We start from the raw sequence: 19736 nt of genomic DNA, 5'->3' as shown, positions 1-19736 counted from the left end.
TTTCCTTGCAGTGGGTACATGGAAGTACTCATCTTGCATATCTATGGCACATAGACAGTCCCCCTGATGCAACTGAGGATAAATGTAGTGCAGGGACAGCATGCAGAACTTTTCTCTGCGAATCCATTTGTTCGCAAATCCAGAATGGGCCTAAACTAATTTTTTTCTTTTTAACGCACAAGAAAGAACCTGGAGTACAGTCCTTTTCCTCACTGAGGAGGAGGAACCAGTTCTATCGCCCTTTTTAGGTCTCGCCTGGAATTCGCATCCGAAGGATGTGTCCAGGTTGGAGACTTATAGCTAGCTGACTCTGGGGAATGAAGGACAAGAAAGTGCCACGCGCTTCTCTGCGGCTGGATTTAACTGTGTGCACGCGCACCCACATTCACGCATGCGCACAGCCACACGCATACACAGCCACACGCATACACAGGCACACCCCCCCCCCCGTCGCCGCCGCGCACACACACACACACACACACACACACACACAACCACCCCCCCCACAGTCACACACACACACACACACACACACACACACACACTACAAGACACATACACACACACACACACACATGCACGCTCACACACATACACAGCCCCCCGCCGCCGCACGCGCGCGCACACACACACATGCCCCCCGCCCTCGCAGCTCAGCAACAAGGCGAAGCCCCACTCACCGGCTTCCTTGGTGCTGGGGCTCTCCTCATCGGCAGCTGCAGGGCCCGGCAGCAGGACTCTTCCTCCCTCCTTCGGCACCGGGGTGCAGGGTAGGCTCCTGCCTGCTCCGGTGCTCCAAACAGCCGTGGCTCTTCCGTGGGAGGCGGGGTAGGCTCCCGCCCTCCTACTTCCTGTTTCCGGTTGTCCTGCCCGGCCTGCCTGACATCCTGGTCGCAGGCCGGCGTCTTCCTTGGTGCGGCGGCTCTCCTCATCGGCAGCTGCAGGGCCCGCAGCAGGACTCTTCCTCCCTCCTTCGTCACCGGGGCACACAAGGTGGATGATCCTGTGTTTTGGATTTATAATATAACCCGTCGTATGAATCTGTTTTTGCATGACCTTTGTGTCTCTGAATACCATAATATTTACAGAGTGTACGTCTGTTATTGCCTGGTGTGTATTTAACGCTTTATACATTTAATACAGTGTATGTGCGAGTTTGTATGTACATTAACATGGTCATACATGTTCACCTTTTTCTTCACTGGAGTGCCGAAATAATGCGTACACATTCTTACAACCTAGTGTGTGTTTATGAGTATTAACTGGGTGTGTGATTTTTGTCTTTTTCAATTGTCCGAAGGAAACAAAATACATCACGAGAGTTCCTTTCACCCATGGGCCCTTACATTCTCAAATGAGGTTTACATCACCCTTGATAACAATTTAAGAGAGGCCCTACGAGTTCACGTTCATCAACAAAAACCTTTACGGGCGATTCTTCAAATGTTGATATAATGCTCCTGTGTGCCTGCGCTCTTTTTAACCGTGGCCTTCCTGAACAACTGCCTACATCAGCCTGACTTCAAATGCAGCTCAGCCCAAAATATGGCAGAGTCAAGACAGCAAACGTGTATGCGAATGGGCATCTTGGTAGAAGAGAACCTCTATACTTCTCCTGCACTTCCTCCTAGATCCATATACAGGTTATGAGAGCGGCGGTGTTCTTGGTTTGCATACAGTAATATAAACACGGTGTAGCTACACCTGTGTCTCTGCACCCGTTTCGCCGCATGGCATGAGTCCATCACAATACACACTCTATATATACACACTCTGATTTTGCGTGTGCATTGTATTAGGCACAGTGTGTCCCACAGTGTAAACACAGTGTGCGTACTTGGAACGCACTATGGCATGTATTTACTACCATATACACGGTGTGCATGCACCTGCCTTATTACCACATGGTTTGCATACTAGTAATACACTTTTGTCTCGGCATGGTAGCTGTATAGTAGTTGCAAGCACATGCTGCATGTTTACCACGCTGTCACCACTTGGCGTGCGCGAAGTTTTCTAAAAGACGCACGCCGTGCGTGAATCTGTGTTCCCTGCCTACATACGCTCAGAAGAATAAACGCACTCATGGCGCTCGTGCATTAGTACAAACCCGTCGGTGTGTTCTGGCACCTGCCCTGCGCCTCGTGCGCTACTGGATGGACCTTCCGGAAGAGCGGTGTGCTCCTGTGTAAGAATCTAGTTCCTTATCTAATCTGAGCAGCACGGGAGGGGGTGCTCGGCCATGTGTCCGTGTCTGAAGCAAGGGCCGAGGCCGGGGCAGGGACTGGGGAGGAGGCCCTCCGTGGTAGGAGGCGGAAAGAGGAGGGGCTTATGCTTCTGGTTGTTGAGATGCTGAGCCGGGAGACAAGAACAGGAGAAGGGCTGTAGCGGCGCATGGATAAAATAATTGGAGACACGGACACGTGGACTGGGGTCCACGAAGAGGGTAATTGAAAGAGGAGGGGAGTATATAGAGGAGAATGAGGGACACGTTGCCCGAGGTAGAAATTTGACGACGGATACGGGCTCAGACGGTTGAAGAGAAAAGGGGTTGATGCACCGAGGAGGAGAGTTGGGGGGCAGGGCTAGACAGGAGGAGAGGTAGGTTGGTGACGGAGTGGTTTGATTGCGATGGAAGAATTGGAAATTACCACATGTCTGTCGCGTAATACTTCGCCACTTCCTGACTTTTTAATCAACACCACTTTGCATTCTTTTGCTTGCAGTTTCACTTCCTCAATTGTTAGCATGGAGGTAAATGTCTAAGCATGAGAAGTGCTACTTGGTAAACCTACTGGGCAGAAGGAAGAGTGGTGCGGTAACTGAGATACGAGGGAAGGGAGTATCAGAACTAGAAGAAGTATAAATGACACAGCTGTTAAACTAATACACTCAGGTGGGGAGTTTCAGCCTGTCTTGTTCCCACAGCAAATAGGAGTAGCCGTGCCAAGGCGTTTCGTTACATTTCCCATTACATTTATGTGTCCATAAGTCCCTGTATGATTAGTGCTGTTGTCTGAAATTAAGCACTGGCGGACTAGCATGTTTATGATTTGGGATTAGTTGACATCTATGTAGTGAGGTGTGTGCTCTGAATGTGGTGGGGTTCAGTGGGATGAGAGTAAGAGCTACATAAACCATAATAGTAAGAAGAGTGGGATTGGGAAAAGGAGAAGCATGTGTGTACGTCTCTTGGGAAAAGTCTGCGGCTACATGAACAATGGAGGAAAAAGGGTTAAATGGTCTGGGGCAATAAAGACGGGTACTAGATACTTACTGACGGGGTTGCAGTTATGGGGAGAATGGAGTGGGGTAGAAATGCTTGGCCTAGGAAGATTGGCGCATAGACCAGAGGAAGAGGATGCTGCACAGGAGCAGGACATAAGATGTCCAGGTCACCCCAGCCTCACAGCTCTTCAGTCCCATTACTTCTGGCATATGGTTTGCAGTCACACATTTGATTTCAGCATCTCTGCTCTGGAAACGTTTCCATATCCATTCAGAAGATGGCTACAGGAATGGGGAAGAGATGCACACCCATGCAAGACAGCAAACTGGTGGGGGAACTGGTAGGGGACAACATTGGGTACAGTGACCTGAGTGGATAGGAATAAGAAGTGCAATATGCATACCAGTTGAGGATCAATACAAGGGATGTTTACAGTACAGGGATAAAGTGGAGAGAGAGCAATTCAGTTTGACGAGCAAGCCAGGAATTGGCTGGCCTGTGATGTGGAAATGGAGCTGCAGAATTTGTGGTAAATAATGAGGGGCAGTTGGAGGATGGTGAGCAGTAGTATGCACTGTGGCGAAGGAAGTGGAGTACAATAATGAAGGAAGTAGAGCTGGGTGAAGTAAAGGATGATTCAGAGGAAGACGGAGTTTGAAATCCTTCACTCCTTCAAGGTGCTCATTTTTATACAAACAAAACTTAACTACTGCATAAAAAAAATTGCCATTTACAATACTAAAAGCTCAAACTTTTCTAATGCGAGACCTATTGCATTGCAAATGCTTGTTCTTAACAGGGTATCGGCCTCCACTTAAAGTTCACGCAACAGGTATTGTGAACAAACTGGTAGAATAGCTGGAGGAGGGCTGACTAAACGTAGACTGTATCTATTGCAAACAATATTCAGCACCCTCTTGTCCAGAGTTATTTTTCTCCACTCTGCCAGATAGTTCTGAATGCTTCCCCCCCACCGGAGTGGGTAACAGACGAGGGGGAAGTAATCCGTCAGGGCTTAGACCCAGCCGGGCCCTTAGTCCCTGATGTGGACTGTAGGTTGCCTCTGCCCCTTTGACGCCTCTGAAAGGGCTGCCGCTGAAACTGCTGTTGTTGCTGTTGTCCAGCCTGACGACCCTGACCGCGTTGGAAGAGTCGTTGGTAGGGACGGAAAGTCTTGCGCTGTTCTTTAGGATTCTCCAAGCCAACAGCCTTGAGTGTCTCCACTTCTGCCTTCATGCGAGCCATTACCTCTTCAGCATGGGCACCAAAGGGAGTGGCACCCGAAAAGGGCAGGTTAGCAATCCTTTGCTGGGCCTCCGGCTTCAGGGAGGTGAACTGCAACCATGAGTGACGCCGCAGAGTCACCCCATGACAATACTCATGGGCGGCCAGGAGGGAGGTGTCCTCAGCCGCACTGATGATCTTGGTTTGAAACCATCATCCCCTCATTGAGGACCTCCTGAAAGTCTTCACGCTTGTCCCTAGGGAGGAGTTCAACAAACTGTTGGAGAGACTCCCAGAAGCAGCGGTCCTGTCGGCCCAAGAGAGCAGTCGAGCTTGCTGCCTTCATTGAAGTGGCTGCAGTGCTGCAGACTTTTCTCCCTGCAGAATCCAGTCTGCGGCTTTCTTTGTCTGGTGGAAGATTGAGCCGTCGAGTGTTGCTTCTTCGCCACCACCACGATGACTGAATCCGGAGGAGGATCCACCCTCAGGTATGCCAGGTCAGAGTCCGGGGTCTGCACTTCTTTTGAAGTCTCAAGGGAGCCAACTTCACTGTGGCAGGCACCAGAAACAGTTCCATAGCCGGTTCCTCCAAACCAGGCACCAAAGGAAGCAGCGGACGAGAGAGTTGCTTCCGTTGTAGCGTCTCAAAAATCAGACGTGGAAGGGATAGGCACAGACAGTGTGATAACCAGCTTCGCTGCACCCCCTTAACAGCACCTCCTGGAAAGTGAAAAAGTCATCGATAGGTGACACCCTCATAGGCGGAGAGTCTGACAAGTTCGGATAGTACCTTCCACCACTAGAGGAATTCATGTCCCTTGTGTACCTGGACCGTAACCTCTCGTGGCGATGACAAGGGTGGGACCTGGTATAGGATCTGCGCCGGCTGCGAGAGAGATTTCTTGGTCGGGACCGAGATCTCAGCCTTCTGGGCACGTCCAGGACCTAGATGGTGAATAGGTCCTTGAGTTCTCCGAATCAGATGTAGGAATCACTCTCCTCCTTTTGCGGGCAGGCCTTGAAGAGGGAGCTCTGGAGGCAGTGTCCCGCGACAGCGAACGCCGGTGCCGCTGTGACCTAGAACTGTCAGACGTGGCTATGCTGACCACAGAGGGTGAAGAGCTTCTTGAAGACTATCTCCAACGGCGTCTCGTCGTCGACTTCCTTCTCGATGTTGACTTTCTAGACATTGAATCCCCTCTTGACGTCTACTTTCTCCTTGGCGTCGACTATCTCCTCGTCGACAGGGACTTGCTTGTCGACGTTGATGGCGAATGGAGGTGTCGCCTCAACGACGAGCGCCGATGCCTTTGGGATCCAGATCGAAGACTATGATGTGTTGACGTCGACTGTGATGTCCTCGACCTCGTCTGAGTTATCAACGTCCTTCCCCTCAACGCAGATCTTCGACGTCGTTTAGACCCAGAGCCCTGGGTCGAGGGGGAGCATATCGTCGTCCTACCTAGTTTCGACGTCTGCAGAGATCCAGAGTTCCAATCTTCCCTTATCCCGATGACTGGTTGTTGAAGGCGGGCTCGTCCCAAGCAGTCTTCTCCTACCCCCAGACTATGGCAAACCAACTGCATTCGCTGGGGTTCACTATCAACGTGCCGAAGTCGCACCCGATTCCCTCTCCGACACTTCCTTACATTAGAGCGGTTCTGGACACAGTGCAGTTTCAGGCTTATCCTCCCAAACGGCGAGTCCATGATATTCAGGCTATGATACCGATGTTTCAGCCTCTATCCTGGATTTCGTGAGAATGACTGAGGCTGTTGGGCCTCCTGCAGCCTGCTGGTGAACCATGCATGGTGGCACATGCGGGCTCCGTAGTGGGACCTGAAGTTCCAGTGGGCACAGTATCAAGGAAATCTCACTGACCTGGTTCAGATGGTAGAGGACACTATGCAAAGACCTGCAGTGGTGGCTAACCAACCACGATTGGGTCAGAGGCAGACCCCTCTTCCTTCCCCACCCAGATCTCACAGTAGTGACAGATGCGTCTCTTCTGGGATCGGGCAGCCATCTGGGGTAGGTGGAGAACAAAGAAGTCTTTTTACCATCCATAAAGGGAAGGCTAGTTCCAGTGTTCACAGACAACACTACTGCCATGTGGTATTGCAACAAACAAGGTGGAGTGGGGTTGTGGATTCTTCATCAAGAGGCCCTGCGCCTCTGGACTTGGCTGGAACAACAGGACATTTCCCTGGCTGTTACACATTTTGCCGGTTCTCTGAACACCAGAGCAAACTAGCTCAGCCTATGCCTTGCAGATTACAAGTGGCATCTCCATCCATAGGTGGCACAAGGTCTCTTTCAGCAGTGGTGAGAGCCTTGGTTAGATCTGTTCACCTCCAAAGAGAACGTTCAATATCAGCAATTTTGCGGGTTGGAGTTTCCAAGGCAGCTCTCGCTCGGCGAAGTTTTTCATTGCAAGTGGAGCTCAGGCCTCCTAGATGCCTTTCCGCCCATACCACTCTAGCCCAAAGTGCTCAAGAAGATCAGGAGCGACCAGGCAAAAGTCATTCTTGTGGCTACAGATGGGCACGGAGAGTTTGGTATCCCGAGCTTCTAGATGAGAGCATCGATTCTCTGATCAGGCTGCCCCTTCGGGAAAATCTGTTGCAGCGGATATATGATTTAACAACTACTACTTTAACAACAAATTCGTGAACTACGAATGCTAAACCACGAGCAAAGCCAAACCACTACATTCTTACCAACGACTTCCTAAGCCACGAATGTTATTCAATTGGCTCATTCCCTGAATATACCACTGTTCTTTAAAAAAACGCATGTTTGAAACACGGAAAAACATGTAATTAAATTAAACATGATTTTTATAATAAACAATTTGAAGTTAAGAATCTTTACAGTAACAAATTAACAATTAGATATTCGTTTTTTACAAAGACGGGTGAATTACAATAAGACGTTAATAAACGCTTAGCTACTGTGTTGTGGTTAAATACGAACACTGGTTTGCTATGCAAGTGCACCCCCTGCTGGTCAAACAAGATGTTGGATTTGCGGCAACTAATGGAATCAAAGTCAGTAATTTAATTTCCCATGAACTAGAGTCCCATGAAAATAAACTTTGCACACAGTCTACCCCACCATGTGCTGAAGTTTCAAAGTGATGAGGCAAGAACATGAATAAGAAAACAAACTGTGTGAATTAGGATGTAATTCACTCTGGTTCAAATTAAATACGCTATAAAATGAACATCTTCTGTGGTTTGGTGTATAAAAGAATGTCTTTAATGCTCACCATTCCTGAAAATGGTGTTAAAATAAAAATCGATTGCACGTGTGGCAGGAGAGCGAGAAAGAAAGTGCCTGTGAAAGATTGGACATAACTCACACTACACTGTGGTTAAAAAAAGTTTCTCGTTGGCACCCTATTCACGCTAACAAAATGGGTGAGAGTCTACAGTATCTTGTCCCCAGTTGGACTGCCCCGCACATTGTGAATGCCCAGTAAGGCCCCTGAGAGGTTCACGCTCCACTGGGTAGCCCAGGATGTTGCATAAAGTGTTGAAAGTCGCTGTTTGTGTAAGTCGTGGTTAATGATGTAGTGGTTCATAGAAAGGTCGTTGTTTATAATTAGTTGTTCAGTTCATTCATTGTAAAGACTTCGTTATTAACCCCTTCTGTGCTGGTGACGGAACCATGCCGTCACGAGCCACGGGTGGCGTGTGCTCATGACGGCGTGGTTCCGTCATGCTGCGGCCACTCCGCCAACGCGGCACTGATTCCCTGCCTGTGCCGGCGAATTAGTGAGTGGGTGGAGCAGTCACAGAGCCACGCCATCATAAGCACAGCCCGCCCATGGCTTGTGACAGCGTGGTTCCGTCACAAGCATGGCAACACCCCCCACCCGGGCCAGAATTACCCCCGCAGCCAAGGACTGCAGCAGACCTGAACCTGTGTGACAATTGGCAGCTTTTGACCTTTCTCCCGTAGTCAGCGAGGTTTTTCTGGCAGCCAGGCGGCCCTCCACAAAATTGGTATATGCCTGCAGATTAAACACATTTTGTAAATATTGTACAGAAAAGTACATTGACACCTTATCTGCCTCCCTGACAGATATCCTCCTGTTTATACTTTCCTTGGCCCAGCTACGCTTTGTCTTGGGCACTTTGAAGGGTTACCTTTTGGCTTTTCTGGCTACCAGATAAGCCTTCACTTTTTAAGTCCCCTCTGGTGCAGAGATTTGTGAAGGAATTAACCCACTTGTTTCCTTCTCCTTTTTAGGTCGAGGACTGCGTAGCAGTGTGGGCGGAGCTCCGAGATTTAATGTTTTAGTGAGGGGGCTTGAACCCGCCTCTCTTCTCCATTAGCTGGCCTCGTAAATGCTGGCCAGCCATTGGAGGAGAGGGGCGTCACTCTGTTCAAGCCCCGTCTTTTTCGGATTCGGGGGTGTTTTTTTTAGGTTCTATCTGTGACGTCTTCAGTCACTCAAACCTAAAAAACACGCCCCCCAGTCTGAAAAGGACAGATCCCCTCCCCTCCTGGACCTCGCTGAACATGCTGCCTGACGCTGTTTTGCCCGACGCAGTTTTGCTGAGGTAAGTGGTCCTCCTTCACCCCCTACCCCCCCCCCCACCCATTCGGTGGCGCTGTGGAGGCTAGACATGGGTGCTGCAGCCTGCGGGGCTCCTCGCCGCCATGTGGCTGAGCAGTCTGCCTGGCACAGCTCGCAGCCCGGGAGGCTCCCAGAGATGCCAGCCCCCTGCGTGGCCGTCTCTCACTTGTGATAATGTGGCTTAAAATGGCTTGCCGGAGTAAAGTGTGCGTGGCAGGAAAAGTTGGGGGATGCCTGGAGCGCGGAAAGTGTGGAGCATAAATAGGAAAGCTGTTCAAATCCGGGAGCCTGGAAAGTGTAATCATGAATTCTGGGATACGGCAGCGACTCCTCGGTGGAGCAGGCAGAGGTAAGAGAAGCGCTCCTCCCCAGGTGCCCCCCCCCCGCATTGTTTGATTTTCTCCCCTGCCACCCCTGCCCTGTTTAGTGTGAGTTCATGGCCGTCGAAAAATGAGTGGGACCCGCAAGGCTCCGGTTACTGCCATGTGTTCCCTCATCCCCGATAAACCACGCAGGGCCACTTCATACATTATGCCAACAGCGCCTTGACGCCCCCCACATGTGGCTTTGGCTTCTCTGCAGTTTTCACGTTACAAACGTAAACCTTTAATGTCCTCTGGACAGACCCTGCGTGCAGTGACATCGTCGTCGCATACCCGTATCTGCGCTCCACTGATGCGGATCACCTAGTCACTCAAATCACTTTCAAGTTTTGCCATATTTCAAACTTGGTACTCGCAGCAAAAACACTGTTTTGTGCCGCGCTATGCTTAATAATAAAAAAAAAAACAATCACACCCCGAGATAGGTGCATCAAAGCCCCAGGTGGACGGGTAGGACTTTATTTGCTAGTGAATGATCTCCTCAGAAATGAGCATTGCTGTGTAAGCCTGTAGAATATTGATTGTTTTCCAGGTACAGGGCAATACTTTAATTGTTTCCTTTTCCTCCTCAGCCATTTCCCAAAAGGCCATTTTACAGATAACGACCTGCTCAGCGAAGATGACATTGTAACAATATCTGAAAGTGTGTGATCTGGCATCTGGGAAGTTGAAATGAGCAGATAATACCTATCTTGTGTCGGGAAGTGGAGAGGGCGAGAGAGAGGGCGAGAGAGAGGGCGAGAGAGAGAGGGCGAGAGAGAGCGTAAGTAAACTCAATAGGTCATGCATATGCGAGCGATTAAGCTATTGGCATTGTAAATGACAATGCTATTTATTTATGATTAAAAAAGTAATGAGCAATTCCAATAGCTCTACCATTAATATTGCCTAGACCATTGCATTGTAAATGCTTGTTTTTTATGCCACAATGGGATCTTAATTTGGTCCTCACTTTCTTGATGTGCGCACCATTTGAGCCGATGCAACTGTCTCTACGGTTGCTCATCATCAAAGGTTTTTTGGGTGGCCATTACCTCTGCCAGGAGGGTGAGCAAACTATAGGCACTGTCCTCACAGCCTCCTTACCCGTCAAGTTTTCCAGGACAAAGTGGTACTGAGAACTAGGGCATCCTTTTTGCCCAAGGTTGCAACTCCCTTTCATCTGGGATAGTCCGTTACTCTGCCCACTTTCTATGCACATCCTTCCAAGGAAGAAGAGTGTCTCCACGTCTGGACCCAAAAAGAGTGTTATCCCATAAAGAGTTCGTCATCCACCCGGAACTCTTTTGTGCGATTGAGGAAGAATGATATGTGGGAGCAAAGAAGGGGTGTGCTGTCCAAAAGAGGACCACATCACACTGGGTTATCCTCTGCATTAAAATATGTTATGCCTTGGCAGAGAAGCTGCTTCGCGAAGGCCTTTGGGCCCATTCCACCAGGGTGAACGCAGCCACCAAAGCCCTTTAGCGTGGGGTTCCTATTTCTGACATCTGTCAAGCAGCCACCTGGGCATCTCTGCACATGTTCGCCAGACACTATTGCCTGGACTCTCAGATCTGCAGGGAGGGCCCCATTCGGCTGCTCGGTCTTACAGGATTTCCTGGTTTGAAGTTTTTCTGCAGCACCACCTCCAGGGGAGGTATTGCTTGGGTATCTGTTCAAAAGTAAGGAATCTGCAGCTAGATGTCTCTATCACTCTATCAGATGGGCAAGTTACTTACCTTCTGTAACGCCTGATCTGTTAGAGACATGATCTAGCTGCAGATTCCTTACCGACTCACCCATCCTTCCCACACAGCTGTATTGTCTTTTGGTGTCAGGGCTGTTCTCTTCCAGGGCCCTAGTCTCTTTTTAACACCATGGTCAGTTACTTCATGGTTCCGCGCTTCTGGTGTGGAAAGTCAAGAAAAGTACTGATGGCAGCACACCAGAGTGGTGGTTACATTGATGATGCAGACCTCACACGGGGTCGACAGACACCACCCACGGGCGTGCAGCGGTACTGCTGAGAAAAATCTTCCAGATACAACCTCAGGCCTGGAAGTTCAAAGATAAGGAATCTGCAGCTAGATCATCTCTCTACCAGATAAGGCGTTACCGAAGGTAACTAACTTGTCCATTTTTAGGCTCTTCCTTGGACCTCTCACCTTGGTAGACCTAGACTAAGTAATTCTGATGTGTGTTCTTAATTGTGAGATTTATCGTATCTGGGTACCACTCATCTGAATGAATAAACAATGCATGGGGTTTGAGTAATTCTCAGCTGCAAAACAGTTGTCATCAAGTTGGATTTTCTAATGCCTTGAGTTCCCATTTGGCCTCATCTGTTCTTAGCTGAGATTGGAACTTACCTGAGGTTGGAACTTTGCCCTTCCTTCACATCCATGCCACATTAGTATGTGCTGTTTGAAGTGTCATGCGGTGCCCCCACCCCCCACGCACCATTTCCTCAGCCCATGTGATCTCTTTAATTTCTTTGGTACTTGCTCTCTTTTATGGTACATTAGGCCCTTATACCTTTGCAGACTTGTCCCAGCCCCTGGTTCTTTATGGGATTACTGGCAATGTTGCGGTAAACAATATCGTTGACAGTATCATAGAAAAATATCTTTTACTAACCCCTTCCCTGCACCCACGGGGTGGGTGTGGCGCTTCGGTCCTCATGACGGCTCCATGCCGTCATGAGTCACGTGCAGCGTGTGCTCATGACGCGTGGTGCAGTCATGACCCCGCCCGCACAGGTGGGGAATTAGTGCGGCGAGGGCAGAGCGGCATGACAGCTCCACGCCGTCATGAGCACACTCCTACCGTGACTCATGACGCAGTGGAGCCGTCATGAGCACCCATGGGATTAGTAAAGAATTTAAAGTAGTTATATCTTTTAATGTAAATTAAATAGATTCAACTAACATTCAACGCCTTAACCGCGGTGGCAATTCCACCACGGTGCGGGGCTTCCTATTGAGTGGGTGGGGCTGCAACAGCCGTTGGCAGCACTGGGGAGGGAGTGCTCCCAACAGCCGACGGGAGCACGGAAGGGGTTAAAACTATAAGTGCAACATAATTAACTTTCACATTATTGATTTTATATTTTAAATGCATCACTATGAAAATATGTAAAGTGTATTTTACATTTATAATTTATTAAAATGAAAATCTAGATACATGTGTACAGATAAATGTAACATTATTAATATTATGTAAAATAAATGTGTACCAATGTTACACTAAATGTAGCCATTAAAAATTTTGAATAAAATATCTTAATGTAGTATTAAAATAAAATATATAACAATGAATGCTATAAACTCTATTTAACCAATATTATAATTTAAGAATATTAACTATAGTACTCTGGTTTATGCAACTGTAAGAGAAGTGTTGGACTCTGGAGGTGTAGAATTTACTATTTTCCAATCCAGTCAGTGCAAAAGTGTTGAATTGTAAAGAGGTTAATTTTATTATTCATTCTGCAGTCTAAACAAGAGTAAGGAAAGTACTTCACTTCAAACACATTACATAGATAAATACCACAAATGTAAAATAAAGATTACTCATTATAAAAAAATACAGATATGCAATAAAAACAATCTAATTCATATAATAATCTATTCAATATTTAACTTCCCATCATATCCCCCTACAAATCTAGAAACCTGCACCTAAAATGTAACTTACATATTCCATAATTTACATGTTTAAAATAATGAATTAATTACTTAACTTCCCATACCAACGTACCAGTGTGCAAATAACAATGAAAATAAATCATTACATAATAAATAGCAATCATTATCAAATAATTATTAACTTCCTCCCCTATATATCCCCAACAACCGGATACAACACAATACATTTCTATAAGAACTAAAAAAAAATTACAAACTGCATTTAAAACAATTACTTCTAAAAACACATTTAAATAATTAAAAAACGATTTAACGATGATATTAACATAGATATTACATACCTCTAAAAATGATATTTGTGCATCACAATATTTTGTCTAAACACCTCCTTACCTCTGCTCTCCTAAGGTACACCCAGAGTCCCCCTCGGACCGCTCATGCCAGTTGACTTTCCTCCGCCCAAAGATGATGAACACAAGGATTCTACACACTTTCATTCATTGTTTTTTACTATATCGCCAATCTAAATGCCTCGGATTGGTCGCATGACATGAGGTATGCAAAGATTTTACACTGTTTTGGGACAGTTATTGTTGAGAAGCACTAATCGCTTGTTTTAAATACTGCAATGGTCTTGGCATTGTTAAAGTTAGACCTATTGGCATTGCTCATGACATTTTTATTTATGTTTTTGTTTTAAAACATAAATGACATTGTCATTTACAATGTCAATAGCTTAATTGCTCGCAAATGCGAGACCTATTACATTAGCACCCACACACAGCCACACACACAAAGCCACCCACACACACACACATACAGAGCCACCCACAGTCATTGACACAGAGCCACCCACACAGAGCCACCCACACATATTTTCCATCCTGCTTGATCCCACTAACTTAACCAGACGTCGATGTGATTAGAGAGCACTTAGAGTCCAAGGAGTCCGTTACTGGAAGAAGCACGCGCAGGCAGAGAGAAGGGTGGCAGGGGGTTTGGATGGAAAGGGTGAGATGTGGGGTGCTGAGTTGACCTATGGGTGGTGGGGGTGAAGATGGGAGTTGACTGGAGAGGAGGGTGAGCCGTGAGTGAGGAGGGCGGGGGTAGAATGTGAGGAAAGTGGAGTTTAGAGATGCGTGTGGGAATGGGGGTGGTATGTGAGGAGGGTGGTTTGTGAGAAAGGTAGGGGATAGAACTGTGAGAATAGTGGGGTGTTGAGTTTGGGGGTGGGTGGTCTGCCTGTAGGCAGCAGTGGTACGCCTTGAGGACGGGTGGGTGAGAGAGGGTAGAGTGGATAGGTGGTGAAATGTGGGGAGGGAGAAGAGCTGTCAGAAGTGTGGGGTAAGCTGTGAGTGAGGAGGGAAGCGTGGGTTGTGAAGGGAGTGGGAGCTGTGCTGTGGAAGAGCCTGTGACTCCTCAACGCGGGGCTTCCCGGCACCTTCTATGTCTTTTTCTGACTCAAGTGCAACCTTGCTGCTGGCTCTTTTTATACCGAGTGTTCGCCTGTCTAATGAAGTAAATCTGCTAGCCTGGGCGCTGAAGGACTTAGCCTGAACTTTAACCTAAAATATAATACCCACCATCCCTGTCTAGGAGCTATGTTTACCACCAGAAGCACTCTTCCGGTTGGAAACAGACGTGTCTCATCGGGCATGCTAGCCCCGCCCTCCCTTTCCTGGTACCATTGGGTTTTCAGAAGTCTCTCCAGCCATTGCAAATCAGGTCAACACAACAAGCTGCTGCAGGTGCTATAATTCCCTGCACTGATTTAGAAACTGGCTTGGAAAACTGTCAATGTTCAATTTTTTTAATCCAATCATCTGTTTTATACTTTAAATGCAATAGGATCATCTGCACCAGCCTGTTTTACACAAAAGAGAAATGCTCTAGCGGCACCTGCACCAAAGACAACGTAGAGGGGAGAATGGTGTGTGGGGGACAGCTGAGGGCCCGATAATGTGATTTAAACTGAGAAGTGAACTTTATTTTTTTGAAAAACCTGTGGGATGATGTGATCAAATAGATTTTAAAAACTGAGGCTGAAGACAGTACATCGTTCCCCAAAGCTTTGTGGCTCAAACAGCTAAACTTAGAGAAAAGATGTCTTTTAAATCTTACATTTTGTTTCCTCGCCCGGAGGTGTAAGGAGCCGCAAATCCCTTTCTATGCACAAACACTGCCGTGATTACAGAAGCCCCTCGTCCTCAACTAGCAGCACTTCTGTGGGATCCGGGCTTTCGCATCAGTTTCAAAGTGTTTCTCGACTAAAAATCCATTTTGATATCGCTTTGGTTGGTACCTTCACCTTGCTCTTAACGTTCACCAATGATGTTTTTTTGAATATCTGCTTTTGATGGCTTTAAGTTTGAAAGTAAAATAAGCAGGTTCAGCTAGAATAATCCTCAAAGTTTGTGTCTTCATTTAAAAATAACGTTTTACTTCATGGTGCAGCACCTCATGTACCCGAATGAAAAATTGTTTGAGATGCATAACTGTTCCTATACAATCAGCTATAAAGCATTTTAGCATGTACGGCAGAAGTGAGTTTTGTGAAAGTTGTATTCACCGTCAGCTCTTCACTGTTTTTCGTGTGTCCTTGTCTAGTGTGTGTTATCAGCGCCACGCGCTGGTATGCAGACTCCCCCTGCATTCCAGCAGGCGCGCGTCGCAATCCGGCCTGCATTGGCATGCTGTGGAGACAAGACCTGGCCGTGCGCACAACGTTATCCTATGGGGAAACGCTGCGTGCGGCCAGGTCTGGTCTCACTTCAGTGTTCTCAGACTGCTGAGACGCTGACAATAGTTCTCTGGCGAGAACGCGCTTTCAGCGCGTTACTAGCCGAGACCTAATAAATGACTTTGTTCAATGCGTTGTGTTATCTTAGCTATCACACTATAATCTGTGTCCAGGCAATAAATATTATACTTTGTTCCCAGAAGAAAGTTATACACATTAGACAGCACAAATTAAACATATCAAACACAGTACAAATACGATTTCAGTTCAGCCTTCTTGAAGCCCATAACCATATTATACACAAAGAAACTCAATAAAGGAACACTGTAGAACGAACACCTCTCATCCATTCAATAGGGTACATAGAGGTAATCCATTTAGTTAGTGTGTTATCTTGTGGCTACCAAAGCATTTGTCACCAAGAAAAACAGTATACCAACCTCCAAAGTGCCAGAGCTCACACCACACATCAAACACAAAACAGATGCCGTTATAGTATAGCCTTTATGATGTCCAGCATTACTTTTGTTTAAGATTTGCAACACATAAAATTAAGACGCTTTGGCTGAACATCATCCACAGCGAATAAGTGCTGATATATTGTGTTGGTGGCATCCACGGATTTCACAATAGCATCAGCTATCAAACTGACACAATGAAACGAAACATACTAATTATCTCTAACTTAGCCACTTTACCCTAGAAAACAGTACACACAGGCCAAATAAGGAGGATGTTACCTCGCTGTTTACTGTGTTTGTAGTTTCTGCCTCAACCCACAAACAATTCAATAAAATTCTGACGTATTGACTTGGGTGTCATAAAAAGCTCAAACACAAGGAACACATTAGACTGAAACACAAAAGCTAAGAAGACGTAATATAGACTACAGCACACTAAATATAGTAGCTCCTAGACACAACAGCTCAGACACCTTATATAAAGCAAGAATACATTCAGAATGTCTCCATCTGCTGTGCAATAGGCATGTCTATCAATCTAGAAGGTGGTAAGAGCATCTTTAGAAAGTCTTCGGACACCAAAATCCTACACAAAGCTCAATGATTTAAGGCATCGCTGGCTGCTTCACTGCATGTGTGACCACATTCTTAGTTCATTAGTGGTTAACGGTTTGTAAAAATATGCTTTATACAAAACACCTGTGTGGTCAAGTCGCAGGTGCTTGTGTGCGCAAAGGTGCTTGCTGCCAACACTGCTTCCAGTGGGAGGCACTTCTTTATTGTTGGCAGTATCGCTCCAAACCCCTCTGCCACTCGTGCTGGATAGCAACTGACCTATGCGCATCCGACTGCTCTACTGCAAATGGCATCTACCGACTGAGGTTTCTGGTGATAAAACAGTCCACTCATGTTGCATTTTCATGGCAGCTTTCGCAGTAATCCTTGAATAGTCTGTTGTCTAAATAATGGCCCCCTCTTGCTTCTGTACTGAGATGAGCGGTCACCTCTGACACGGTGTAATCTATTTGAATGTTGACTGGAAGGAAGGATAGCATGCAATCCAAGTATCAACCATCTCTCCCTTCCAGTTATTGAAGAATGGTTATATGCTACATTGTATTTGTCAGTATAAAGGGTTTTCGCTGTAAGGGATATTTGCTACAATAAAACAAATCAAACGCTCTTCTATTTACATATTGTTCCCCAATGGCAGAATCCTCCAGGCATCCCTTTCAGGTAAGCCGTGACTCTGTGCATAAATTGGATGGACGCAGCTTCTGGGGCATGGAGATGTTGGATTTACTTAGTCCTAGGTCATTAAACACATTTTTTTTGTATTTGATATAAACTGGTCTATTATTCTTGCCAACAATTAACCAGTAGTGTATGTGATGCTTCCATGAAGAGTATGAGTGGGTGGTCAGGTTGCTTTTTGAGAAAGAGACTGATGCTGAAGGCTTCATTCAAATCAAGTGAAAATGCTCATGGAACCATAAGTGGGCAACTAAGGTATTTTGGGGTTATTTCCCTTAGAGTTGGAGTCTTTGGGATAACAGTATTCTTGCTGGGGGCTCTATCAAATTCCACGTCATCTATCACCCATAAGGTTACACATCCTCGAAGAATTGTGTTTTAACAGACCTAATAACACAAAGCTCCCAGAAGGCACCTCTCTACGAGACCTAAACCTACATTTGGATGATGCTAAAGACACAACAGCAGAAGCGTTATCCACCCTCCTTGGAACTAAAGACCACACTCAATACTGCAAAAATAAAAAAATACTAAAGGCTGTACCCTCAACGCAATCATTTCCAACCCTAATCCCATATTCCTCCTCTCCATCCTACCCACTGATTGGACCAACCCCCCCACCTAATGCCATTTGATCTCAATGTCAACCAACGTAAACACCACACCCAAACCAATCATGCTATGCGCTGGGCGAGGAATACGCAAATCCATCAATCAGAGTTAGAATCCTTAATCAGTTCACAAATTCTACCTCCTCCCGACCTAACTTCCGCCGACGAACTCACCTTCCACTACAACTCAAACATGGCGGAACTTCATGACACGGTTTTCCCCTTTAAAAATCAAGAAGTACACTTTACAGATTCAATAAAGAAAGACAACAACTTAGGCTGGGTGAAAGAACGTGGAGACAACAACACAAGATGACCATCTCTCTCCCTCAGAGCTGAACGCAAAAACTTTCCACAGAGAGAAATCATCTTTCTTCTAAACTCAACCTGACCACTCCAGAAACAGACCTAAAGACCACTTTAGTATCATCAAACAGCAAAACTCCTCTTTCCCACTACATCCAACATATGACTCCAGTGCAGTGAAGAGTTCACCAAATTCTTCTCTGAAAAATAAACAAACTCTCCTTGTACCCCTCCACCTCCTCACCCAAAAGATGCCCCTTCTACCATAGATGCCCACCCCCTTGCCACACCTCTGGTGATCTCCCCCAACTCACTTGTTCAAGTCACCCCCCAATCAAAAAGCCAGATGCGGACCCGAATGATTACAGACTTGCAACTAACATCCCTCTCCTTGCCAAAACTATTGAAAAATGTGTGATCTCAGAACTTAACCACAATGCAAAATCCAACTTACACAACACCTTCTATTCTGAATCAGGAAAGGCTTAAGCATGGAGACTGCAATACTGAACATCATGGATGACCTATACAGATTGCTAGACATTGGTCAGGCCTACCTCTTAATCCTCCTGGACCTCTCCAGGCCTTTGATACAGTTAACCACAACATTGTCCTAAACGCCGTCTCACAACATGCAGGCATCAACTGTACGGTCCGTCAGCGGTTTACCTCATAATTGAGCCAGTAACACCTAGCCAAACTAAACTGCTCCACCTCACCAGCGGTATCAGTCCCACAAAGAGTACCCCCAAGGATCAATCCTGTCTCCAGTCTTGTTCAGCCTCTATATGGAACCCCTTGCAATGACCCTGAAACAAGCCAAAATCGCCTACCATCTCTACGCAGATGACACCGAACTCTACATTAAAATCTCATCATCTAAAGACATCATACAGCCTCTCCATGGTACAATCCCGGCTGACCAACAACTGCTTAAAGCTTAACCCCAACAAAACTGAACTCCTTATCCAACGAAAAGGAAAGCCCTATCCAGTCCACAACTGGGTAGACAACCTAACTGCATTAAACTGTACACCATCTATCTCCTATACTATCAAGTCTCTGGAGATTACACTCGACAAAAATCTGGCCATGAAGGATCATATCAGTGCAGCAACAAAAAGTGCCTCCTACACAGTGAAACCCCCAAGGGGAAAAAAAAAATCAAACGCTGCATCCCTCATGAAGACCTAAAGACTGTAGTGCAATCCCCAGTCTTCTCTAAGTTCGACTACGATAAAGCAACTATCTCGATACCCTAAAAATCTACCTTATTCCCATGCAAGCCAAACTCCTCTTCGGTGAGACCCG

The sequence above is a fragment of the Lissotriton vulgaris genome, chromosome 12, assembly GCF_964263255.1.
Source record: "Lissotriton vulgaris chromosome 12, aLisVul1.2, whole genome shotgun sequence".
In the NCBI taxonomy this organism is placed as follows: domain Eukaryota; kingdom Metazoa; phylum Chordata; class Amphibia; order Caudata; family Salamandridae; genus Lissotriton; species Lissotriton vulgaris.
Note: the sequence above shows the minus strand (reverse complement) of the source record.